The sequence below is a fragment of the Oryctolagus cuniculus genome, chromosome 20, assembly GCF_051225735.1.
Source record: "Oryctolagus cuniculus isolate XC-2025 breed Fujian yellow rabbit chromosome 20, ASM5122573v1, whole genome shotgun sequence".
Lineage (NCBI taxonomy): Eukaryota > Metazoa > Chordata > Mammalia > Lagomorpha > Leporidae > Oryctolagus > Oryctolagus cuniculus.
The window spans coordinates 39,360,283-39,384,223 of NC_142886.1; the positions used below are offsets into that span (position 1 = coordinate 39,360,283).

The 23,941-nt window shown below is 50.6% G+C and overlaps 1 long non-coding RNA gene across 1 annotated transcript; it reads right to left on the minus strand.

The window, feature by feature from the left end:
• Window positions 1-9,199: 9,199 nt before the first annotated feature.
• On the minus strand, window positions 9,200-11,011 carry LOC149120143 (uncharacterized). The gene is made up of 3 exons (XR_016226785.1): window positions 10,608-11,011; window positions 10,346-10,499; window positions 9,200-9,550 (listed from the first exon to the last, which is right to left on the minus strand). It is a non-coding gene; the product is annotated as an uncharacterized LOC149120143 (long non-coding RNA).
• Between the last annotated feature and the right edge of the window lie 12,930 nt (window positions 11,012-23,941).

Here is a 23,941-nt window from a genome sequence, read left to right on the forward strand (position 1 = left end):
CACGAAGCAGCCATTAAAGATTAAATAAGAATATCTTGGGCCAGCATTGTGGCTCAATGGGTTAAACCATTGCCTAAAATGCCAGCATCCCATATAGGCACTGGTTTGAGTCCTACCTGCTCCACTTCCTATCCAGTTCCCTGCTAATGCGCCTGGGAAATCAGCAGAAGATGGCCCAACTGCTTGGGCCCCTTCACCCATGTGGGAGACCCAGATGAAGCTCCTGGGTTCAGTCTGGCTCAGCCCTGGCTGTTGCGGCCATTTGGGAAGTGAATCATCAGATGGAAGATCTCTCTCTCTCTCTCTCTCTCTCTCAGTCTGTAACTCTGCCTTTCAAATAGATAGATAAGTGTTAAAAAAAAATCCAACAATCACAAAGGATCTTCAAAAAGTTCATGGAAATGCACATTGTGAAAAACCTGTGTGGATTTCAAATGTTTTGCAGCAAAATACATTTATTTTTTAAATGCCATTTTTCCATAACTTTTTGAAGCAACCTACTTGTTTACAACATAATGCTAAGTAATAGCATGTAGATGAAAAGTAGTGTGGTCAGTGCAAAGCTAGTGTGTCTAGGAGGGTGTGTTCGCCTGTCTATGTGTGAACATGTGTGTGTGTGCTCTGTGTGTATGTGTGTTACATTGGAGGAACAGATCTCAAATGAGCAGCTTTCTCATCAACAGCCTGGCAAGATTATGGGTGAACGTTTTTCTTTGGACTCCTGTATCTCTCATCTTTTTATCAATGAATATGTATTATTTTGGTAATTCGAAATTAAAAATGTCTAAAAATGCACCAGCCCATTTGCCACCTGACAGATGGGAAACTGTTCAAGTGCAAAAAAAATCACTTAAAGTTTCAAAATCACAGCTAATATCTTTTAAAGATTTATTTATTTATTTGAGAGGCAGAGTTACAGAGAGAGAGAAGGAGAGACACAGAGATATCTTCTACCCGCTGGTTCACTCCCCACATGGCTGCAACAGCTGGGGCTGGGCTGATCCGAAGCCAGGAGCCAGGAGCTTCTTCCAGGTCTCCCACGTGGGTGCAGAGGCCCAAGGACTTAGGCTGTCCTCTGCTGCTTTCTCAGGCCATTAGTGGGGAGCTGGATCAGAAGTAGAGCAGTTGGGACATGAACCGGTGCCCATATGCATGCCGGCACTGCAGGCCCCAGCTTTAACCCACTGAGCCACAGCACCAGCCCCATACGCTTTGCTTTAAATAAAAAATTGAGAGGTAGAGAGTCAGAGAGAGAGAGACCTCCCATCCTCTAGTTCACTCCTTGCATGCCCACAGTGTCAGGGGCTGGGCATGGCTGAAGTTGGAAGCCAGGAACACAATCCAGGCACCCAATTACTCGAGCCAACACCACTGTTTCCCTGGGCACGCATTAGCAGGGCGCTGGAGTCTGGAGCTGGAGCTGAAGCTGGGAATTGAACCCAGAAACTCAGATACTGTTGTTGTCAACTTAATCAGTAGGCCAAATGTCCGCCTGTAAATGTATCTTTTAATTCCATTTACATGAATCTTTTGAAGTACACTTGTATTAGGGACTTATAACCAAAAAAAGCACCAAAGCTCAACTTTAAACACGTGCTCGGTGCCTGCTCCACTTGCAGGCTAATCTTAAAATTCAGGCAAAAAGAAAACTCAGAAAACAAACAGAAGGAAATGAGCATTGCCTTGATTCAGCCACCTTTTATGTTTTTGTGCACAGGTTCTGGTCTGTAATGCACATAGACAACCACACACACATATATGTACACACATGTGCATATATACATACATGTACACACGCATGCATATACATGTACAGATATATACATATATACACGTATGCACATGTACCCACATATACACGCATACACATACATGCACATATACACGCGTGCACACATACACATGTACACACATACACACATATACACACTACACACACACACACACACACACACCAGGTAGCCAGCTGATGCCGGGGATGTTGCCTCCCATGTGAACGTGTGGAGCTGGAGTCACAATATCTCAAGTGTGTTCACGTTTACATTCTGCAGGTGGAGACATCAGTTCTGCTTTGGAGCAGACTTCTACTGTGTTTAGACAAAGTCTCAGCCTGGGCTCTTTGGGTTACATACGTGTGAACGGCTCACCTACGACACTGAGTTAAAACAGCGAGGTCACCATGAGTATGAGATGGAGATTGGTCCAGACAGCTAGGCGAACGCCCATTTGGGCGGGCCGACTGGTGTTCCTAAGGTCGCGTTAGTACCAGTGACGTAACTGGCTTTGGGAATTGGGCTGACAACGGCTGTTTTGGTGTTTTCCAGGCCAGAGAGGTCACACCAAGCCCTGGTGCCTGTTGTGTGCTGTGGAGGCATGCGTCTCTGGGTGGGTGTGTCCCCTGCAGGAAACAGATCTCTCTCATCGTCCAGAGGGTGTGACGGTCGGCTCTTGGAGCAGGCAAGGGCTGCCTGATGTCATTTGGGCTGGGCTGGTTCCTGCCCTTCAGGGGCCTCCCAAGCTCTACGCACGGAGCCTAAGTGAGGGTGGCGTGGGGCCTCTGAGTCCTTAGGGATGTAAAGTCCTCAGATGCAAAGGCATCCACAAGCGCCCGGCAAACACTTGCCAAACATCTGAGCTGGAGTTGAGGCGAGTGTAGCGCAGCTAAGGAGTGAGCAGCCTGGAAAAGGGAGCTCCTCCTGGAGCAGCCCAGGTGACCTCAGGCTTCAGGGCGGCACTGGAGCCCAGCAAACAGGTAGAACTCGGGAAACCACTGCTCAGTGCCCAGGCCTTCCCGGAGCGACCTTGCACGTAAACTGCAGGAAGAAGGCACTTCCTGTGATCTTCAGAGGGGGGAGTATGGGGTCATCAAAATTTGGATATAAAAGAAAAAATGTAGGAGCCAGCACTGTGGCACGTAGGTTAAGCCACAAACTGCAATGCCAGCACCCCTTAGGAGCGCCGGGTTCAGCCCCAGCTGCTCTACTTCCGTTCTGGCTCCCTGCTAATGCACCTGCTAATGCCCGATGCGTTGTTTTTGTAACCCGATTGTTTCACTTAAGAACGTTATGCAAAATTTCCCATCACGTTAATGGTCTTAAGCAACCTTGTTTTAGATGGCTGCTACACATTCTAATGTGTGAATGTACTGTAATTGATGTAACCAATTTCTTTCCAGTTATTATGATAAGTGATACTGTGATAAATATCTTTACTGCTGAATCTCTGAGTAAAACCATGGCCAACTAGTCACCTTAAAGTAAAACTCCTTGCACAGTGTCTCAATCAAAGATTGCATTTCCAACAGCAGCCCTGAACTTTTAGCTTTACTGGCTATTAGTACCATTTAAAACAATAAAAATGCTTGCGTGCTGGGTGTTTGGCCCAGTAGAGTGGCCGGGTTCAATGTTCAGCTTTGGCTCCTGACTCCAGTTTCCTGCTAATGCAGACCCTGGAAGACAGGAGTGATCCCTCAAGCAACTGGGTCTTGGCCTCCCACGTGGGAGAAGTGGGTTGTGTTCCCACCTGCTGGCTTTTGCCTGGCTCACTCCAGCCATGTGGGCATTTAGGCAGTCAACAATGGGTAGAAACTCTCTCTCTCTGTCTTGAAAAAAAAGTTTCTGACTGTGGATGGCAAAATTAAAAAGCCATCTCCTGACAGCGGTAGACATCTGTGTGCATGCGGGCAGTCAGAGAGTGCGCGCATGGAGAATACAAACAGAAAACTGAAACTGACAAAAGTTGGTTTGCTTTTTATTAGCACCATGCGTCAGCATAACTAAGTATTGTTTGTGAGAAAATACTCCTCAAAAAATATTTGTTGGGTCTAAGTTCTAAACAATTGCTGTGGTTCTTTTGAGCTTTAATAAGGTATATGTAACCTTGAAATGAGTGCAATTTTAATATAAATTGCATTCTACACAGGAGTTCATTTGGAAAGCACCAGCTACGCAGTCACCCACAGTGTGGGACATCAGTAAAGCAGCTACTCTGACTCTTTGCAAGATTAAGTTCATGGTGGGTTGAAATTATTCAAGGTTACTGGGGCATAGTTCATTACCCACCCTCCCACCCCCACTGTGGACCACAGATGGTTGTGTTTAGGCAGACGTTTGAAGTAAACAATGGATTGAAATAAATAATGACAGCGTGGTGATTGTGATGGCGAAGAAGCAGAACTTGAACGACTTCATGACACCTGATGGCTTGAGGGCTTTTATTTATGCCCACATTTCGAAAGAAGCAGAGTGTGGTCTTTGATTTTGGAATGCACATTTTGGTTCGTGCCTGAAGTAATTTACTGAATTTAAACATGATCTTTATGACTTTTTAAAATTGTTGATGGTTTAAAAAATCTAAGAACCAGTCGAGAAAAGAAAACATTCCAGTACAGGTATTAGTTATTGGACAGTTATTTTCATAAAATATTACTGGATTGGTACTATGGTCTGACTGTGTCACTCTAAAATTTCCTTTTTGTTTTGAGATTTACTTATTTATTTTGAAAGAGTTACAGAGAGGGAGAGAAAGAGAAAGAGAGAGAGAGAGAGAAAGAGAGACAGAGAGAGAGAGAGAGAGAGAGAGAGAGATTTTCCATTTGCTGGTTCACTTCCCAGATGGCCACAACAGCCAGGGCTGGGAGCCAGGAGCCAGGAGCTTCACCCAGCTCTCCCACATGAGTGGCATATTCCACTGTTTTTCCCATGTCATTAGGAGGGAGCTCAATTGGAAGTGGAGCAACCAGGACACAAACCGGTGCCCATATGGAATGCTGGCTATACCTCAGCGCTGACCCCCACCCTAAAATTGCTATGTTGAATTCCTAATTCCCAAGGTGTTAGGAGGTGGGGTTTTTAGGTCATAGGGTAGAGTCCTTGTGTCAAGATCAGTACTCTTATGAGAGACCCCACAGAGCTGTTGTGCCCCTTCCATAGTGAGAAAGTGCCACTTAGGAAACAGGAAATAAGGGCAGGTGCTGTGGCACAGTGGTCTAAGCCTCCTCCGAGAGTGCCCACATCCCATATGGGTACTGGTTCAAGTCCCGACTGCTCCTCTTCCAATCCAGCTCTCTACTATGGCCTGGGAAAGCAGTAAAAGATGGCCCATGTGCTTGGGCCCCTGCACCCCTGTGGGAGACCTGGAAGAGGCTCCTGGCTCCTGGCTTCAGATCTGCACAGCTTTGGCAATTGCAGACATTTGGGGAGTGAACCAGTGGATGGAAGATCTCTCTCTCTCTCTCTCTCTCTCTCTCTCTGTCTCTCTCTCTTTAACGCTACCTCTCAAATAAATAAATAAAATCTTAAAAAAAAAAAGAAGAAAAGAAAAAAAGAAGGAAACAGGAAGCTGCCCCCCACCAGACACCAAATCTGCCAGCAGACTTGATCGTGAACCTGACTTTGGACATAATCTCGGGTTTCCCAGCCTGAGAACCATGAGAAACATGCTTCTGTTGTCTGTAACTTTCCAGGCTAAGACATTTAATTAGAGCAGCCTCAACAGACTGAGACAGACTGTACTACTCGATAGGTATATGGTTGAATCTGTTCCTTTTTGTGCCACAATAGCTATTTTTTATTTTATTAATGTTTAAAAACTACTGATATATTGGGGGGCCGGTGCTGTAGTGTAGCGGGTAAAGCCACCACCAGCGGTGCCAGTGTCCCATATAGGCACCGGTTCAAGACTCAGCTGCTCCACTTCCGATCCAGCTCCCAGCCATGGCCTGGGAAAGCAGTAGAGGATGGCCCAAGTCCTTGGGCCCCTGCACCTGCATGTGGGAGACACGGAAGAAGCTCCTGGCTCCTGGCTTTGGATGGGCGCAGCTCTGGCCATTGCAGCCATCTGGGAAGTGAACCAGTCAACGGAAGACCTCTCTCTCTCTCTGCCTCTGCCTCTCTGTAACTCTGCCTTTCAAGTAAATAAATAAATCTTATAAAGAAAAGTACTGACATATTATATGTAGTCAGATTGGTAAGAGAAAGCACAGGGTCCCGAGGATGAGACGAGTGGACTTCAAAAGTTCATGTAAAGACAGAGTAAAGGCCGGCGCCGTGGCTCAATAGGCTAATCCTCCGCCTTGTGGCGCTGGCACACGGAGTTCTAGTCCCGGTCGGGGCGCTGGATTCTGTCCCGGTTGCCCCTCTTCCAGGCCAGCTCTCTGCTGTGGCCCGGGAAGGCAGTGGAGGATGGCCCAAGTACTTGGGCCCTGCACCCCATGGGAGACCAGGAGAAGTACCTGGCTCTTGCCATCGGATCAGTGCGGTGTGAAGGCCGTGGCGGCCATTGGAGGGTGAACCAACGGCAAAAGGAAAACCTTTCTCTCTGTCTCTCTCTCTCTCTCTCACTGTCCACTCTGCCTGTCAAAAAAAAAAAAAAAAAAAAAAAAGACGGAGTAAAAAAAGTATATTTTGGTGCAAAAAAAAAATCCATGCATAGTTTGACCTTTTTTTATGTGAAAGCAGGAACTCCCATTGGCTGGTTTACTCCTCAAACGTCTGCCAAGGTTGGGACAGGGCCAAGCTTGAAACCTGTCCCAGGTCCCTCGTGTCGTGTGCAGAAATCCAGTCTTGAGTCATCACCGCTGTCTCCCAGGGTGTGTAGGACGCTGGTGTCACGAGCCATTGCTGGAGCTGGGAATCAAACCCATTCCTCCGCATCTCCACCAGTGTCTCAGCCACCAGCTAGACCTGCACCCCACCCGTGCCCGGTTCTCCACTGCCCATGAGTTTCTGCCATCCCCTCCTACGTGTTTTTGCTTTGTTGTTTGTTTGGAGAGCAGGCGTCTGGTACAATTATCCTTCCCTCTGGTTCCCCACAACTCCATCACTCTGGGTGTTGTATCTTAACTTCAATTTGTTTATTTGAACCTTCCTTGCTTCCAATAGAAATTTTTTTCCAAAGATTTTATTTATTTATTTGAGAGGTAGAGTTACGGACAGAGGGGGAGACAGGGAGAAAAGCTTCCATCTGCTGCTTCACTCCCCACGTGGCCACGACGGCCGGAGCGGGGCTGGCCCACAGCCAGGAACCAGAAGATTGTTCTGGGTCTCCCACGTGGGTGCAGGGGCCCAAAGACTTGGGCCATCTTCCACTGCTTTCCCAGGCCAGAGCAGAGAGCTGGATCGGAAGACAAGCAGCCAGGACTCGAACCGGTGACCATACAGGATGCTGGCACCGCAGGTAGAGGCTTAGCCAGCTATGCCAGAGCACTGGCCTTCCAATAGCAATTTGAGGTAACTCTTTATCTTACTAAAGGAACATGAAACCAAAACCGATGAAGCAAAAACGGAGAAAAAAATGCAAGAAAGGGAAAAAAAAAAAAAATACCAAGAACTCCTGGCTCAGAGAACTTGCAGTAACAAAACCCTGAGCTTCCTGGGAGTCTCCGAAAGAAGAGAAGCCACGCCACGTAGCAGTTGTTGCCTAGCAGTTCACACGGGGAAGCATAAACCAGAATTCCAGTGCACCCCTGCCTCTGAGCTTGAAGATTTTTGCCTTTTGGCTTTGGCCCCAGGTCCTTGAGTAAATAATGAACAACACCCCCAAATGCACTTACCACACCCAGACCGCTACTTTTATTGGGTAGTTCTTACATCAACTTTCAAAACAAGTTGAGTGGGTGTGTAAAAACACAAATTTCTTTAAACGAATATTTGAATCTCTCTTATCATAAACAAAGTTGGGGGCAGGTGTTGTGGTATAAGGAGTTAAGCTGCCACCTGCAACGCTGGAATCCTGTATAGGCACTGGTTCAAGTCCCAGCTGCTCTAGTTCTGATCCAGCTCCCTACTAAGGCACCTGGGAAAGCAGGAGGATGCCCATGTCCTGGGACCCCTGCATCCATACGGGAAACTGAGATGAAGCTTCTGGTTTCGGCTTGGTGTAGCCATGGCTGTTATGGCTATTTGCGGAATGAACCAGCGAATGGAAAAATCTCTCTCTGTCTCTCTAACTCTGCCTTTCAAATAAATAAAATAAATCTTTAAATAAATAAAGTCAGAATTTTTAAATTTACATGTTAAAAATATTTTGTTCATAATACTGTTAATTTTAAAAACATTTTGCTCATAATACTATTAATGTGATGAGCATTATGGGTGCCTGCAAATTATCCCCAAGACTTTAAATTAAAGTTTCTTTTCAAGAATGAAATTGAAGGGTACACGTGGTGTAGGGTTGCAACGCTGCTTGGAACACCCGCATCCCACGTCGGAGTGCCCGCCTTGGCACCACGTGGGGGACACCCGTGTCCCAGGTCGGAGTGCTGCCTTGACATCACACAGGGGGACACCTATGTCCCAGGTCAGAGTGCCCGCCTTGACACCACGTAGGAGACACCCACGTCCCAGGTCAGAGTGCCCACCTTGACACCACGTGGGGGACACCTGTGTCCCTGGTCGGAGTGCCGCCTTGACACCACGTAGGGGACACCCGCATCCCATGTCGGAGGGCCCGCCTTGACACCACGTGAACAGCCAGTCGAGGAGAGTCACAGATGTACTTTGAAGTTTCCCAGCAGCAGCTTCCAACAAAGTAAGGAGAAGCAGGTGCAGCCCACTTGAATAGGATATTTTACTTAATGCATTCAAAAATGCGACTGTAATGCGATCGATATTTTATAAGGTATTAGGGAGATCCTTCACACTCTCTTTCTCATAGTGAATCTTTGAGACCCAGTTGTGAGCTTAGAGCAAATCTCAATTCGCGCTCTAAATATCAATGGTTCTTGGCCAGCGCTGCAGCTCACTAGGCTAATCCTCCGCCTGTGGCACCGGCACACCGGGTTCTAGTCCCGGTCAGGGTGCCGGATTCTGTCCCAGTTGCCCCTCTTCCAGTCCAGCTCTCTGCTGTGGCCCAGGAGTGCAGTGGAGGATGGCTCAAGTGCTTGGGCCCTGCACCCCACGGGAGACCAGGAGAAGCACCTGGCTCCTGCCTTCGGATCAGCGCGGTGCGCCGGCCACAGCACGCCGGCCACGGCGGCTATTGGAGGGTGAACCAACGGCAAAGGAAGACCTTTCTATCTGTCTCTCTCTCTGGCTGTCCACTCTGCCTGTCAAAAAATATATATATATATAAATGGTTCTGGAAAGGGCACGGGTGGCGGCATCTGACTTACGGCGACTCCATCAGCCAGGGTTCACACAGATAACTGAGGCTGGACTATCAGTAGTGCTGGGATTCCCAAGGACCAAATAGTGACAGCAATAATACTAATAGCAACAGTCACTTTTTGAGCCTCTTAGGGATGGCAGGCTTTTTATTAAATCCCTTCCGCACGTACCATCTCATTTAATCCTCTAATTACTCGTAGGGTAGATACTGCTGGTATCCCCGGAGAAGTAAAGAAACAGCCTCAGAGAGGGTGCGTGATTTGTCCGGGGTCACAGAGCTGAGAAGCAGCCGAGCTGGGACAGGAAACCTTGTCAGCCACGGCTTCGCCTTCCTGGCTTTGGCCGGCAGGGAGGCCAGCCAGCAGTCACACCACCTCGCCGGTCTCCGAGAGCCTGTGCACAAGGCTGACTTTGTTCTAGGATTAGCTGAGCTGCCGCACTGCCTAAAAAACAGACCGGAAACGACATCCGTGGCTCAGCTGAGCGTGTGTGTGACTGGCCGGGGACAGGGCAGCAGCAGCAGCAGCAGCAGCAAGATGCCCGGGCTCTCATCAACGGCAGGAAGCTGCAGATTCAAGGCTGGCGGCCAGGTTCACCAACGCAGCTGTTGCCAATGACGCTCACTCAGCGAGGAGCCGGGGAGAGAAGCGATTGTCTCTAAAGACCGGGCAGGAACATCAATCGCTCCCCTCCGGCGACGATCTGAGCATTTTGACTTTGCTGTGCCAAGGACATCACGGCAGAGGCGTAGGTGACGTGATTTCTGCGTGGAAAGGGGCTCGGGCCTGGCGCTCACCATAGAACAAGTGTGAAGCCAAGGGCAGCCAGCACCGCCCCCCACCCCGCCCCCTTCCTGCCGGCCACTCCCTAGGCAGAGGGCCGGGCAGGACAGGAGGGCTGGCTGGCCCGTGGTGGGGCCCATCCCCCCCCCCACCGGTCTTCTTGTCCCGACACTGCGGGATCCTGGGCAGTGGGAGGAGGATGGGACCCTTGCCCTTCTGGCCACAGTGTCCCCTCTTCACCCCTGAGTCCCCGGTAGGATGGTGAGTGAGGCCTCGCGGGCAGGGAGCTCTCCGGGGCAGGGGAAGACGCTGGTCCTCCAAGGCCCCTGGCTGAGTTTCCTGCTCCCCCTCCACCCTGCGGCCTGCTGCACCCCCAGAGGAGGACACACAGAGCACGCGGGCCAGGTCCTGAGCGACACTCACTCCCCGCTGCCCACCCACCCCGGAATCACTCACCGAGTGACTGCTGCACTCCAGACGCCGCCGCAGGCCCGGGGGAGCAATCAAAACCTGCCCTTTAGGAGAACACGGCACAGACAACTGGGAAGTCAGCAGTGGCGAAGAGGCGTGGAAAGTGCGGGCATGGGAGGACGCTGCTGACAGGTTACGGCTGCAGCAGAGGGAACAGCAGCTGAACACACAGGGGAGGCAGAGAGGACGACCGTGCAAAGGGCCTGAGGACACCACCAGCGTTCTAGGGACTGCACTCAACACACACCTGGGGCTCCGAGGGGGTGCGCAGGCTGGGAGATCTGCCTGGAGGGTGGCAGGCACCAGGCATGAATGAAGGGCCCGCGTGCCACACTGGCCGGGACCCCAGCCAGGGCACAAAGCACATCCACAAAGTGGGCGGAAGCGCCAGGTGGTGATCGGAATGGTCCCCCAGCTGCCGTGGAGGGACAGGTAAATGGCACAGGGTCGGTGTGCTGGCCCGGGGGGAGGGAGCAGTGCCCGCAGTTTCATTCCTGTCCTTCCTCTGCTCAGCATGACTCGGCATGGCTTGGCATGGCTCGGCACGGCTTGGCACGGCTCGGCTCGGCACGGCGTGGCTGTCAGGCCCAGCCCGTCCTGCTGTCAGGACTGCTGCTGCTCTCTGGGGCTGTCGGTGGAAAGCACTGGGGGATGACTGAGGGTGGGGGCGGGGTGGGCGGTTCCTCTGCCCCGGTGGCGGTGGCGGGGTGTGTGTGTGTGTGTGTGTGTGTGTGTGTGTGTCTATCCCACCTTCGAGCTCGCATTTTTTTAAAATTTTATTTGAGAGAGAGAGAAAGAATCCAGTGGTTCACTCCCCACATGTCCACAAACACTGGGGCTGGACCAAGCTGAAGCCACAAGCTGGGAACTAAGTTTGGGTCTCCCACAGGGTGGCAGGGACCCATCTGCTTGGGCCCTCCCCTGCTACCTCCTGGGGGTGCATTCACAGGGAGCCGGTGTTGGGCGCCCGAGCCGGGACTTGAACCCTGGCAGTCTGATATGGAATGGGTGCATGTCTCCCAAGCCGTGTCCTAACGGCTGCACCAGCTCCACTTTCTAAGAACCCTGTTGCTCCCCGTCTTCGTGGAGGAACGACACAGGACCCTGCGCTGTTCTTCTGTCTGCTCGGCCCTCCCCGGGTTTGCTGCTGGTCCTTCCCGGGTTGGCTGCTGGTCCTTCCCGGGTTGGCTACCATCCCTTCCACCTCCGTGGAAGGGCGGTTCCCCCTGCCACATTCCCCACTTCCGCGGGGGAGCGGCACACCGCCGGCCGGCTCTCTCGGGGGCTGCACAGGTGTTCCCCTTAGATGTTCCTCGTGCATGTTGTCTCTCTCCTCCTTTATAGTCCTCTTCCACCAATCCCAACTCTGCTACCCACAAGCCGAGTACGCTGCCCTCCTCCAATCAGGAGCAGGTCCTGCTGTTTATTAGTTGAACTGGAGGCAGCTGTGTAGAAGCTGTTTCCCTTCTCAGCGCCATATTGTGGGAGAGCAGATGCATAGAATAAGTCTTAATTCCAGTAACTTAGTCTAGTCCGAGTTGCTCCCAGTTGCTCCCCACAGAACCCTGCCCCCCCCAGTGCACCTTATGTCCCTGATCTCTGGGCTACCCCAGTGTTCCCCGTGTCTGGTGTCTCGGCTTCTCCAGCATCCACATAGCCAGAAATTCCCTGGATTCAACCACTTTTTGTTTCAAATACAGAGACTGGGGTCAATTTCACGGTCGACTTGCAGGGGTTGTAGGACCCTGGAGAGCTAAGAAAACGTCGTTTCTGGAAGAGATGCTCACCTGAGTCCGTGGATCTGCCCCCGCCTGTGGGGCTGGGCACCGTCTAATCTGTTGAGGGCCCAAGTAGAACGCAAGGGCAGAAGAAGGGAAAGCGCTCGCTCTTCTGGCCGTGAGCTGGGACGTCCATCTGCTGCCTTGGACATCAGAGCTTTGGGCCCTCAGACCTCGCACCACCAGCCTTCCTGAGCCTCCGGCTTACATGGGACATCTCAGCCTCCATATCTGTACGGGCCACGTGTCACAGTCAGTATCCACCCACGGCTCCCACGTCCCCTCTCTCTCCTGTCTCTTGTCTATTTATTTACCTATCTAGAGATCATTTAATCTGAAGATCACACAAAGATCTATTTATTGATCCTCTATTTAAGGGTCATATATGAATATCTATCATCTGTATCTACTTATCTATCATCTATCATCCATCATCATCTGTCTCCTGTGGGCTCCGTTTCTCTGGAGAGCCCCAGTGACTGCACGTGGGGAGTCTCCGTCTCTCTGACCGTGGCTGTTCAGTACAAATGGAGGGAAAGAGAGGCCAGAGTGTGAGTTCTCAAGCAGCGAAGACCCAAAGGAGCAACAGTCAAGGTCTGAACAAGGTCCCGCTGTCGTGGGAATGGACTGAGGCAGAATTGTTGGACTTGTTGGTAAAACACGGGGAGCAAGGGCTAAAAGAAACCGAGGCTGACTCTAGGCTAAGGCAGGGGTCAGGAACCTTTTTCCTGTGAATAGCAATGGGGAGAGCCCAGGTGGAGAAAGCACATCTCAAAACAGGAAGCCAGAGAGAGGCTGGGGTGCACACGCACCTGCAAGGGCACGTCCCAGGTAGACCCAGGGACCTCCCCCTTGGCGCCGGCTCTTACAGTTTCCATAGCAGCTCCTGATACTATCTCCCTGGGACCCAAGCTTCTATCACGTGTACCTTTGGGGGAAAAATCACATCCAAATCACAGCAGTGGCCACAAACAAAGCAGAACCAACAAGAGTCGGGAGAAGGGCTCAGGGCCAAATGACGATGGGCTTGTACTAGTTAGCAATAGATCTGAAATGACTCTGGCTTAAAGATGATTTTTTATTTTTTTATCATGAAGAAGTCTGGAAGTAGAAGATTTGGGGCTGACTGGCAGTTCATGGCATCAACAGTGTCCAGTTCCTGCTAACTTTTTTCTCTATCATCTTTAGCATCTGGTTTCATTTTTAAGGTCATCTCAAGTTTGCCTCACGGTCACAAAATGGCTTCTGCTTTCCAGCTTTCACACTTAATGTCACCTTGTAGGAGGGAACATAGAGAAGGTGAATCATTGCAAGAGATAGATATGTCTCAACTGTGTTAGTCATCTTTAAAAGAGCTTTCTGGAAAGCCCCACCCACCAAGCCCCACTCAACAACGTCCCTTTACGCCATCCTTGGCATCCATCTGCAAGAGAAGCCAGGCCTGTAGCCATTCAGGTGGGAACACTGCCACTCACGGCAACAACAGGGTGCTGTTGGCAAGAAGGAAGGGGCGGTGCCTGCGCTGTGGCGCAGCAGGTTAAAGCCCCGGCCTGCAGCGCCGGCATCCCATATGGGCACCAGTTCAAGTCCTGGCTGCTCCTCTTCCAATCCAGCTCTCTGCTATGGCCTGGGAAAGCATAGAAGATGGCCCAAGTCCTCGAGCCCCTGCACGCACGTGGGAGACCCGGAAGAAGCTCCTGGCTCCTGCTTCTGGATTGGTGCAGCTTCGGCTGTCGTGATCGTTTGAGGAGTGAACCAGCAGATGGAAGAGCTCTCTCTCTGTAACTGTGTCTTTCAAATAAATAAAATAAATGAGAGAGAGAGAGAGAGAGAGAGAGAGAGAGAGAGAGGCAAATGGACTGAAGGTCCTCCGGGGCATGCATCCTGTCCTACCACTCTGCATGCCCAGGTGAAGCATGCACCTGACCTACAGCCACGCTCAGTCTGGGCTTGGGAAGGGAGGGAGGGAGGGAGGGAGGGAGGGAAGAAAGGAAGGAGGGAGGAAAGGAGGGAGGGAGGAAGGAAGGAAGGAAGGGAGGGAGGGAGGGAGGGAGGGAGGGAGGAAGGAAGGAAAGGAGGGAGGGAGGGAGGGAGGAAGGAAAGGAGGGAGGGAGGGAGGGAGGGAGGAAGGAAAGGAGGGAGGGGGGAAGGGAGGGAGGAGCTTTAGGCAGATCTGTGGCGACAGAGCTGAAGTGTGGTGTTTTGGAGGCATCGGGGAAGCTGGGGAGAGATAATGTTATGTTCAATCTGTGACCAAGAGCACAGCTCATCAGCTCCGGTCTCACTGTGCCACACGTGCCTTGGGCTCCTGGATGAATTCACCAAATGCGAAAGGAAAGCAACACCTTCGGCACGGCTCCCCGCACCTGACTCTGCCTTCGCTTCGCGGCTTGCCTGGGACTGACATCAGGCAGCTTCCTCTGAGAGAAGAGACAGAGATGTAGCACGGGCTCAGAGTCAAGGAAAAACCGGGGAGATGGACGCTTTGTTTTATGTCCATCTGAGGACACACAAAATATGTACCTTCCTCTGTGATCACCATCGTTTTATTTATTGATTTATTTCTAAAGCTTTATTTATTTGAAAGACAGAGTTACACACACACACACACACACACAGAAATCTTCCATTTGCTGGTTCACTTCCCAAATGGCCACAACAGCCAGGGCTGGGCCAGGCTGAGGCCAGGAACCAGGAGCTTCCTCTGGGTCTTCCACGGGAGTGTCGGGGTCCCAGCACTTGAGCCATCCTCTTTTGCCTTCCCTGGCACATTAGCAGGGAGCTGGATCAGAAGTGGAGCAGCCGGGACACAAACTAGCGCCCATACGGAATGCCAGTACCGCACACTGCAGCTTTACCTACTATGTCACAGTGCTGCCCGATCCTTTTATTTTAAGTACATTTCAACGCCAAAAGAGCAGGAAAGATGTCACGTTCGATAAAGGATAGCCCATTGAAAGTAATAATTTGAAATTTTTAAAGAAATCCCCTCCATCGTTCAAGTACCCCCATCCTGCCAATCCCAAACGCTGTCAGGAGCCGATGCCGACTCCCCAGCAGCATTTAGGACCATGGAACTGGGCCACCCTAGACGAGGCGAGAGGCTTCTCCCAGACGGCACGGGGGGTTCCGGCAGAGGTGGGGTCGATACTTGGTTTTCCCACTGCCTGAGAAACTCTCGCAAAATGGATCGGCTGGGCTGGTGCCACGGCTCACTAAGCTAATCCTCCGCCTGCAGCGCCGGCACACCGGGTTCTAGTCCCGGTCAGGGCACCGGATTCTGTCCCGGTTGCCCCTCTTCCAGGCCAGCTCTCTGCTGTGGCCAGGGAGTGCAGTGGAGGATGGCCCAAGTGCTTGGGCCCTGCACCCCATGGGAGACCAGGATAAGTACCTGGCTCCTGGTTCGGATCAGCGCGGTGCGCCAGCTGCAGCGCGCCGGCCGCAGCGGCCATTGGAGGGTGAACCAATGGCAAAGGGAGACCTTTCTCTCTGTCTCTCTCTCTGACTGCCCACTCTGCCTGTCAAAAAAAAAAAAAAAAAAAAAAGGATTGGCTGGGCATCAGTGAGTTCCCAGTTGTGTCAAAGCTCACGCAGCGGAATCCCATGACCGAGTTTAGCTGTCTACTTGCAGTGCTGCGTGGATAACGGAGGACGGGCAAATAGGACCAACCTGCAGCCGCGCCAGTCTCAAGGTGTAAGAATCACCCTCGGTCCAGGGCACCTTCATTTGACAGGATGTGCTACGTGGACTTAAAGAGCCATCAGCTCAGGGGCTCCCTTCTGCCAACGAGCCGGCAGAGAGTGAGAATCCCAAGTGCCTGTGACGGGAGCCAGCGACCGAGGGAGGACTTCGGCGGTGCTGGCACGTGGTGAGAGCAGAATTCGACGGAAGCCCTGCAAGGACCGACAGGGGTTTCCAGGAGGAAAGAGGGAGGGAGCACCTACAAGCTTCCAGGGAGACAGGAGCAGTGTGAGGGGGCCCTGAGCCCTGCACGGCCTGCAGGTTTGGTAAACGGAGCCATTGGACGTAGCCCAGGTCAGTGAGCGGCGATGCGAACACGAGGTGAGCTGGAAAAGAATTTTTATGGCTCCATGGAGGAACGTGTGCTTAGGAGAGGCCGGCGGCTGTGGCCATCATCCAGACAAGAGGAAGCAGGGCCTGACCAGGAGAGTGGCTGTGAGGAGAGGACAAGCAATGATCAGAGTCGGGCTTAAGGTTCAACCGAGCCGGCGCCGCGGCTCACTAGGCTAATCCTCCGCCTAGCGGCGCCGGCACACCGGGTTCTAGTCCCGGTCGGGGCGCCGGATTCTGTCCCGGTTGCCCCTCTTCCAGGCCAGCTCTCTGCTGTGGCCAGGGAGTGCAGTGGAGGATGACCCAAGTGCTTGGGCCCTGCACCCGCATGGGAGACCAGGATAAGTACCTGGCTCCTGCCATCGGATCAGCGCGGTGCTCCGGCCGCGGCGGCCATTGGAGGGTGAACCAACGGCAAAAGGAAGACCTTTCTCTCTGTCTCTCTCTCTCTCACTGTCCACTCTGCCTGTCCAAAAAAAAAAAAAAAAAAAAAAAAAGGTACAAAGGTACAACCGAGCGAATTCGTCGGAAGCTGTGGAGGAGCTGGCAGAACCCAGAGGGATTCAGGGTGACTCGAGTGTTCTTATCGCATGGATAGGTTGGCGTTTTGACAATGCCCCATAAATTATCTTTTTTAAAAAAGATTTTATTTATTTGAGAGGAAGAGTTACAGTGAGAGGGAGAGACATAGAGAGAGAGAAGTCTTCCATCTGCTGGTTCACTCCCCAGACGGCTGCAAAGGCCAGGGCTGTGCTGATCTGAAGCCAAGAGCCAGGAGCTTCTTCCCAGTTTCCCATGTGGGTGCAAGGGCCCAAGGACTTGGGCCATCTTCTGCTGCTTTCCCAGGCCATAGCAGAGAGCTGGATTGGAAGAGGAGCAGCCGGGCTCAACCGGTACCCATAATGGATGCTGGCATACAGGTGGAGGATTAACCTGCGCCACAGCGCCGGCCCCTGTGCTGTAAACATTAAAGGTCAGCTCCATGTACAGCCTGTCTATGTAATTAAGCTCCGAGTGTTTGGGTTAGAAGAGGACTTTCTGCCTTGCAGTGTGAGTTAACACAGGTGTGCAGTGCATTGAGATAGCTGACCTCTTTCCGAATTTCCTTAATTGCCAATGGACCTTTTCACTCCCGAGGGATTAACTGTCACCAGTAAAGATGGGAAAATACAGTCATTGCTCTTCATGGGTGTGATGGCGTAGGTGAAATTTCTAGTCTCAGAGAAATGGTGTATCCTCCACACCATTGAGCCTCCAATCGCCAGGTCTTTCATATTGTGGGACAAAAGCGCCCATTAGTGAGCATGGTGGGCACCTCCCCTCGCAGCTCACAGGGGCACCCGCTGGTCCACCTTTGGGCAGGAGGCTGGTCACGGTGACCTACACAGCAGTAGGTCAATAGCAGCAAGTTAGGGAATAAGAGTTTTGGGGAAAGATTCGCCTGGTAGTCTACAGAATGCCTCGTGTGTCTTTGGGCACACTCTTGTTCACCCACAACGGTGGCAGGACGGAGATAAAGCAGGGGTATTCTGCACCACTTGGCTTCTCCAATCTTTTTCTCTCAGAGCAATTTGAGAAGGGATTGATGGAGGCTGGGTGGCAGGGAGGCAGGCAGTGGGAACTGGGCACCTAGAGATGCAGGCTTCTTTCTTTTCATGCAGAAGAGAGGAAATGCCCCAAATTGTGCTCTTTTATTTATTTATTTTTTTGACAGGCAGAGTGGACAGTGTGAGAGAGAGACAGAGAGAAAGGTCTTCTTTTGCCGTTGGTTCACCCTCCAATGGCCGCTGCGGCCGGTGCACCGCGCTGATCCGATGGCAGGAGCCAGGTGCTTCTCCTGGTCTCCCATGGGTGCAGGGCCCAAGCACTTGGGCCATCCTCCACTGCCTTCCCGGGCCACAGCAGAGAGCTGGCCTGGAAGAGGGGCAACCGGGACAGAATCTGGCGCCCCGACTGGGGCTAGAACCTGGTGTGCCAGCGCCGCAAGGCAGAGGATTAGCCTAGTGAGCCGCGGCGCCGGCCAATTGTGCTCTTTTTAAATGGTTATTTTCATCTGCTCAACAAGCAGACTGAGAGAGGGAGAGAGAGTCTTCCACCTGCTGGTTCACTCTCCAAATGTCTGCAACAGCTAGGGCTAGGCGAGAACACAGCCAGAATCTGTGCTTCTTACAGGAATGTCAGGGGTCTGGACACTTGAGCCACCATCTGCTGCCTCCCAGGAAGCATGAGCAAGATGCTGAAGTGGAAGTGGAGTAACTGGGACTCAAACCAACACTGATATGGGACGCAGGTGTCCCAAACAATGGCTTAACCAGCTGTACCACAATGCCAGTCCCTGGCCCCCAATTCTTTTTATCACAGAGCTGGTACCAGGTGGCCAGGATTGGTTCAGTAAGAAATAATTCACCCTCAGGCAGGATGGGCATGTCTGCAGATGGCAAACAGGCTCTGAGCCAACTCCTCGTCAGTTGACAGAGATGAGAAGAAAAGATGGGAGCGAGAGGAAGACAAAGGTGCAATTGGTCTTTGCATCCCACATTCTGTGTCTAGAATAGACCGATGACCATTGAGAAGTTTGGGGGATGACACAGCAGCTGCTGGTGTGAGACCCATTAATCGGCACAGCTGGAGTTCGGTCACGCCTGGAGGGAGGAGCCAGGTTTTTCATTCTCCATCCCAGTGCATCTCAGGATTGGCACATTTCAGTTGAGGAACTGATGGCGATGGACTACGACGACAAAGGAGAGCATCAATGTGAACACTTTCTCCGTCTAGCTCTTCTCTGCCTTTTCAGGTTTTGGACAACTTTCTCAGACTATTAAGTTCTGGAGGCTTAGATACATGTGCCACCCTACATAAAGAGCCAAGTATTTAAAAATAAATAGCTGCCCGAAGTAACCACACACTCAACTGCTGAGTTTCTTTTTTTGAAAGGAAGCCAATTCTTTTGCATGCAGTTAACTGTATGTTGAGGCTACCTACACACTAAATACGGTAGCGCTCTAAACAGGCTTGTTCGTAGAAGGAAGAAATACTTCCAAATGCTGCACTCAGATCTCCTGGTTGGAAACAGGAGCAGCAGTATGTGCACACTGTAGACCCACAGACTGGAGGCCACCCCCTGGGAGAGAGTCTTGGAAGGAGTGTTACAAGCGTGGTTTGTAAGTTCTTGGCAAGGAAGCCAGCTTGGGCTCACTAAGCCATATTAAGTGAATGAATGAATGAATTGTGATTCCTTTTTATTTGTGGAATATTTTGCTTAAGACCTCATATAATTTAAAACCTGCATAAATCAAGGCTAATTTCCCCATAGGAATAAAGTAGGATTTACATGATTTCAAGTTTTGTATAATAAATGAAACTTCATTCTTTTCATTGCCTGATTTCAAATTTGCATAATGCTTATTAGTATAGAGTGTGACTTTATATGTGTAAGTAGTTGAATGGTTGACCTCGAACGGTGCTGATTGAGATAAAATTGATCTATTAGGGGATCCCCAGAACTGTGCAACATGGTTCCTGCCTTTCCTAGTCAATATACAGAAGGTATTTTCAAATTTATGATTGAATGATACCTGGAGAGACAGCAGGTGTTGTTTTTTGAACAGGGCTTGTCTCTTCTGAAAAACATGCTAAAATTCAATCTCCATTATGAGACATTAAGAGGTGGAACCAGGCAGGACTTTTAAGAGGCGATTACAGCTCTGCCTACATGAATGGATTAATCCATTCCCATGGTCAGTGGATTATCGGGTTAATGGATTATGTTGAGAGAAGCAATAAAAGCCAGTTGGTGGGGTTATTGCCTTCTCCTTGTCTCTTGCCCTGGGATGGATGCCCTAGGCTGCCTCAGGACTCTGCCAGCACAGAGCCCATCACCAGATGTGGTCCCTGAACTCCAGCCCAGAACTGTGATTATCAGCAACAGCAAACGGGTTGAGACAGCAAGTGTTAGGATGACAAAATCGGGACCTTCACAGGCCCAGTCCACTGTCAGCCTGAACTGGCTTGGAACAACAGGCCAGGTCTAAAGAGGTGAGATTCAGAGAGAGACTACGAAGTCCTGCACTTTGACGCAAAATGAGTGTCTAGAGAAGTTCACTGCAGTGAGGACTTAGTGATTTTCATCAAGAGCAGATTCAGCGAGAATTAGTGATTTGCTTGCCTTAATAGAAATATAAGTGTACTTCAAGTAGTTCATGGATAATGAAATTAAAAGAAAAGTTCATTTTGGTGCAAAAAATTGGAAATCAATGCATACAAGAGTCTTCAAACAGTTCATGAGAAGTGTGTTTTACAACAAATTATGCGTGGATTTCAAAATTTTTTGTACCAAATAAAACTGATTTTTTTTTATTTGATTTTCTATAAACTGAGTCCCCTCATAGAGGATCTAGAATGGAGGAGGAGACAGTTTCCCACCATCTGGGGTACTGTACTTACTCTCTAGTTTTGATCATAAACTGGAGGGTATCCGAAACAGAGAAACAGTAGGTGGAAGGCACAGAAGAAATTATTCATGTTTTAAGCACATAAATGGATGCTATCTACAAGACGATTTAGGTTTGCATTTGTACGGCAATTTAGGTGACGCCAAGAACCAGCAGGTGGAAGTTCTCGGGAGTCTCACGGTGAGGACAATCAGTAGTCTCTGGAATTGGAAGGCACAAATGAGGGCAGGTGGCAGTGTGGCCATCGTTAGTGACTTGATCAGGGACGTTCGAATAAGAAAGTAAAGCCTTATTTCCTTCTTTCAAGCTCTTAGAGATTCAGTTATAGAGAATTTAGAAAAGAAAAAATACTAAATGGGAAATATATGGACAAGAATGCAATCTTGCTGGTAATAAATTCAAGTGGCAACAAAGTGCTATATTTACCAGCAAAAATCAAAGATGAAAATGACATCCATCCCTTGTGAGAGTGTAATGAGACTGCGGTTTCATTCACTGCTCTTTTTAAAAAAAAATTTTTTTTTTTAATTTTTGACAGGCAGAGTGGACAGTGAGAGAGAGAGAGAGAGAGAGAGAGAGAAAGGTCTTCCTTTTTGCCATTGGTTCACCCTCCAATGGCCACCGTGGCCGGCGTGCTGCTGCCGGCGCACCACGCTGATCCAAAGGCAGGAGCCAGGTGCTTCTCCTGGTCTCCCATGGGGTGCAGGGCCCAAGCACTTGGGCCATCCTCCACTGCACTCCCTGGCCACAGCAGAGAGCTGGCCTGGAAGAGGGCAACCGGGACAGAATCCGGCGCCCCAACCGGGACTAGAACCTGGTGTGCCGGCGCCGCAAGGCGGAGGATTAGCCTAGTGAGCCGCGGTGTGGGCCTTCATTCACTGCTCTTGACATGGACACCCTTTGAAAGCGCTGGGAAAGTTTTTGTTCCAATAGTCCCATAGGCTAGCTAATCAAAGGACAAGTTGAAAATAGGTTAATTGCCACATACCTGAAGATGTTCATTGCAATATTACTCAGCATAGAGAAACTGGAAGCAGTTGAGGCAACAGCTATATTTCATTTTAAAAGAATAATTTTCATGATAGCCATATGTTAATTGTTTACAATAGGGGAATTGCCAGCTGTGAAACCCGCAATTGCAAATACATACCAAATACGGGGACTCTTCAAAAAGAAATGATATTGTGGGAAATGTGTATTATGAAAAAATTATACATGGATCTTGAGGTTTTCTTTGCATCAAAATAAACTTTTTAATCCCATTCTCCCACAGACCTTTGGAAGCTGTCTCTTCGGTGGAAATGACAGTAGGTGACAGGAAAGTTCCCCTCTTTATGTCCAGCTCTGCTACTGCCTCATCCCCCAGGCAGCGCCCTTCCTGTGCCTTGGCTGCTTGGACCCCAAGCTGGGGAGTTTGCAATTAACAGTCCCCGACAGCCCTTTCAGTCTGATGAAGGAACAGTATGGACCCATGTGAGGGAGAGGCTGTGTCCCAGGAGACTAAGAAATCACCCTGACCTTGTTGTCACTCTCCCATGTGGCACTTCCTCCATGTCATACATTTTTAGAACCCAGTTTGAAATGTGTAGCAGATGAGAAAAAACAGAATTTCTGATCCCTCTCAGACAAATTGCTGTATTTGAGAGATTTAGCCGTATACTCTGAAAGCACTTTATTATAGAGTAACCTAAGAAACACTTCTCAAGTCACTAAGAAGGCTTTATCCAACAATGCCCAAGAACGTTTGGAAATGTAGGTACTACTGCTTATGAGCATTATTTAAACACTGTTCTAGAAGGGCTTATTCATACAAAACAAAGAGGCAACACTGAATAAACGGATTTATTCACTTGTAATCGAGTCTTTTATAAAACCAGTCCTTATCCAGCTCACGAGCCTCTGGCTTTGAATCATCAGTGGAGGAACAAAATTGGTCAAAATGAACTTATGTGTGTGCATATACAGGGCCTAGCGACTCTCAGGGGATCTGAAAGGCGGGGGACAGAACACGGCCTTGTAGCTCATAAACAAAAGCCTCCCAGTCACATCAGCCTCACTCTGAAAAGGCCGTCATCTGTTCAGAACTTTCTAGAAAGATCTCTTAGGTCAACAGGCCAGCAGTCAAAAGAAGAGAAGCTGGCCAGGGGCAGCAGCAGCCCTCACATTTGCCCTTCTAGGCTCAGCGCCACCTCCCAAAAGGGCCTTTGTGTGTTTGCCTGCTACGGGGAGTTTGCAGCTGTCTGCACGGCGCTCTGGCAGTGTTGCCATCTGAGTGTCCCCAGCATCCTGGTTATCTAACTGGTGCCTCTCCTCCAGGCACCTGCAGCATCACTTATTGGAACCGGGCCCCACTCTGTGCTGCGGCCTCTGGCATTACTTACTCCATCCGGCCAATGATTCATCAGGTTTGACTCCGAATGACTTCAGCTCTTCCTCTCCACGAAGTCCCCTCAGATGATGACTTGTCACCCAGGAGGACACACCGCAGGTCGTTCCCCAGGGGAACAGGAAAGGCAGCACCCCGAGGGACTTGAGGCTTTGCGATGCCTCCCTGTGAGTTCATTCCAGGGCGCTCACCGGAACAGACGGCCAGGAGATACCACCTGGGCATCCCGTGGTGCGTGGGGCCCGGGGCTGGCGCTACTGGGGTTGCCACCGAGTGACCTTTATGGTTGGTCTAGGGGGACGTGCCTGCAGACAGGGCACTCAGAAAACCAAAACCACCGCAAAAAGAACCCAAGAAACTCCAGTGTCACTGTCCCCTCCTCCGGCAGGTGACTGGTGCCCCGTGCTCGTGCCTGGCTCCAGCCCCCTCTCGCCCACCCACTTGTTGTTGGCTCATGCAGTGAGTGTGCACAGGGGGTTGGGTTGGGTCCCTGAGCACTGGTGGAATTGACTCTGGAAGATGAGGGTCCACCCCCACGGCCTGGAATAGTCCGGCAGGCTCCGGTCCTGAAGTACAATTTCAATTTATGGGCGGACAATTGCTACACGAAAGGCCAGCTTCCCCATGATCCACGAGTTCTAAGGCAGGAGACCTGCCACCCAACAGTTATTGACACCAGACAGAGTGGGTGAGCAGGACCTGTGCGTGTGCATTTGTGTATTTGCAGACAGGTGTGTGACCGTCTACTCAACACGAGGAGGGGTATTCTAAGTGCAGCCGCGCCCCCAAAACCAGACTGCAAAGAACTGCACACACACCCCACCGAACGATAAATGCTTTTTACTGCTCAGCCTCTGCATAGGGAGACACAGTGCACACAATACTACGTGGTGC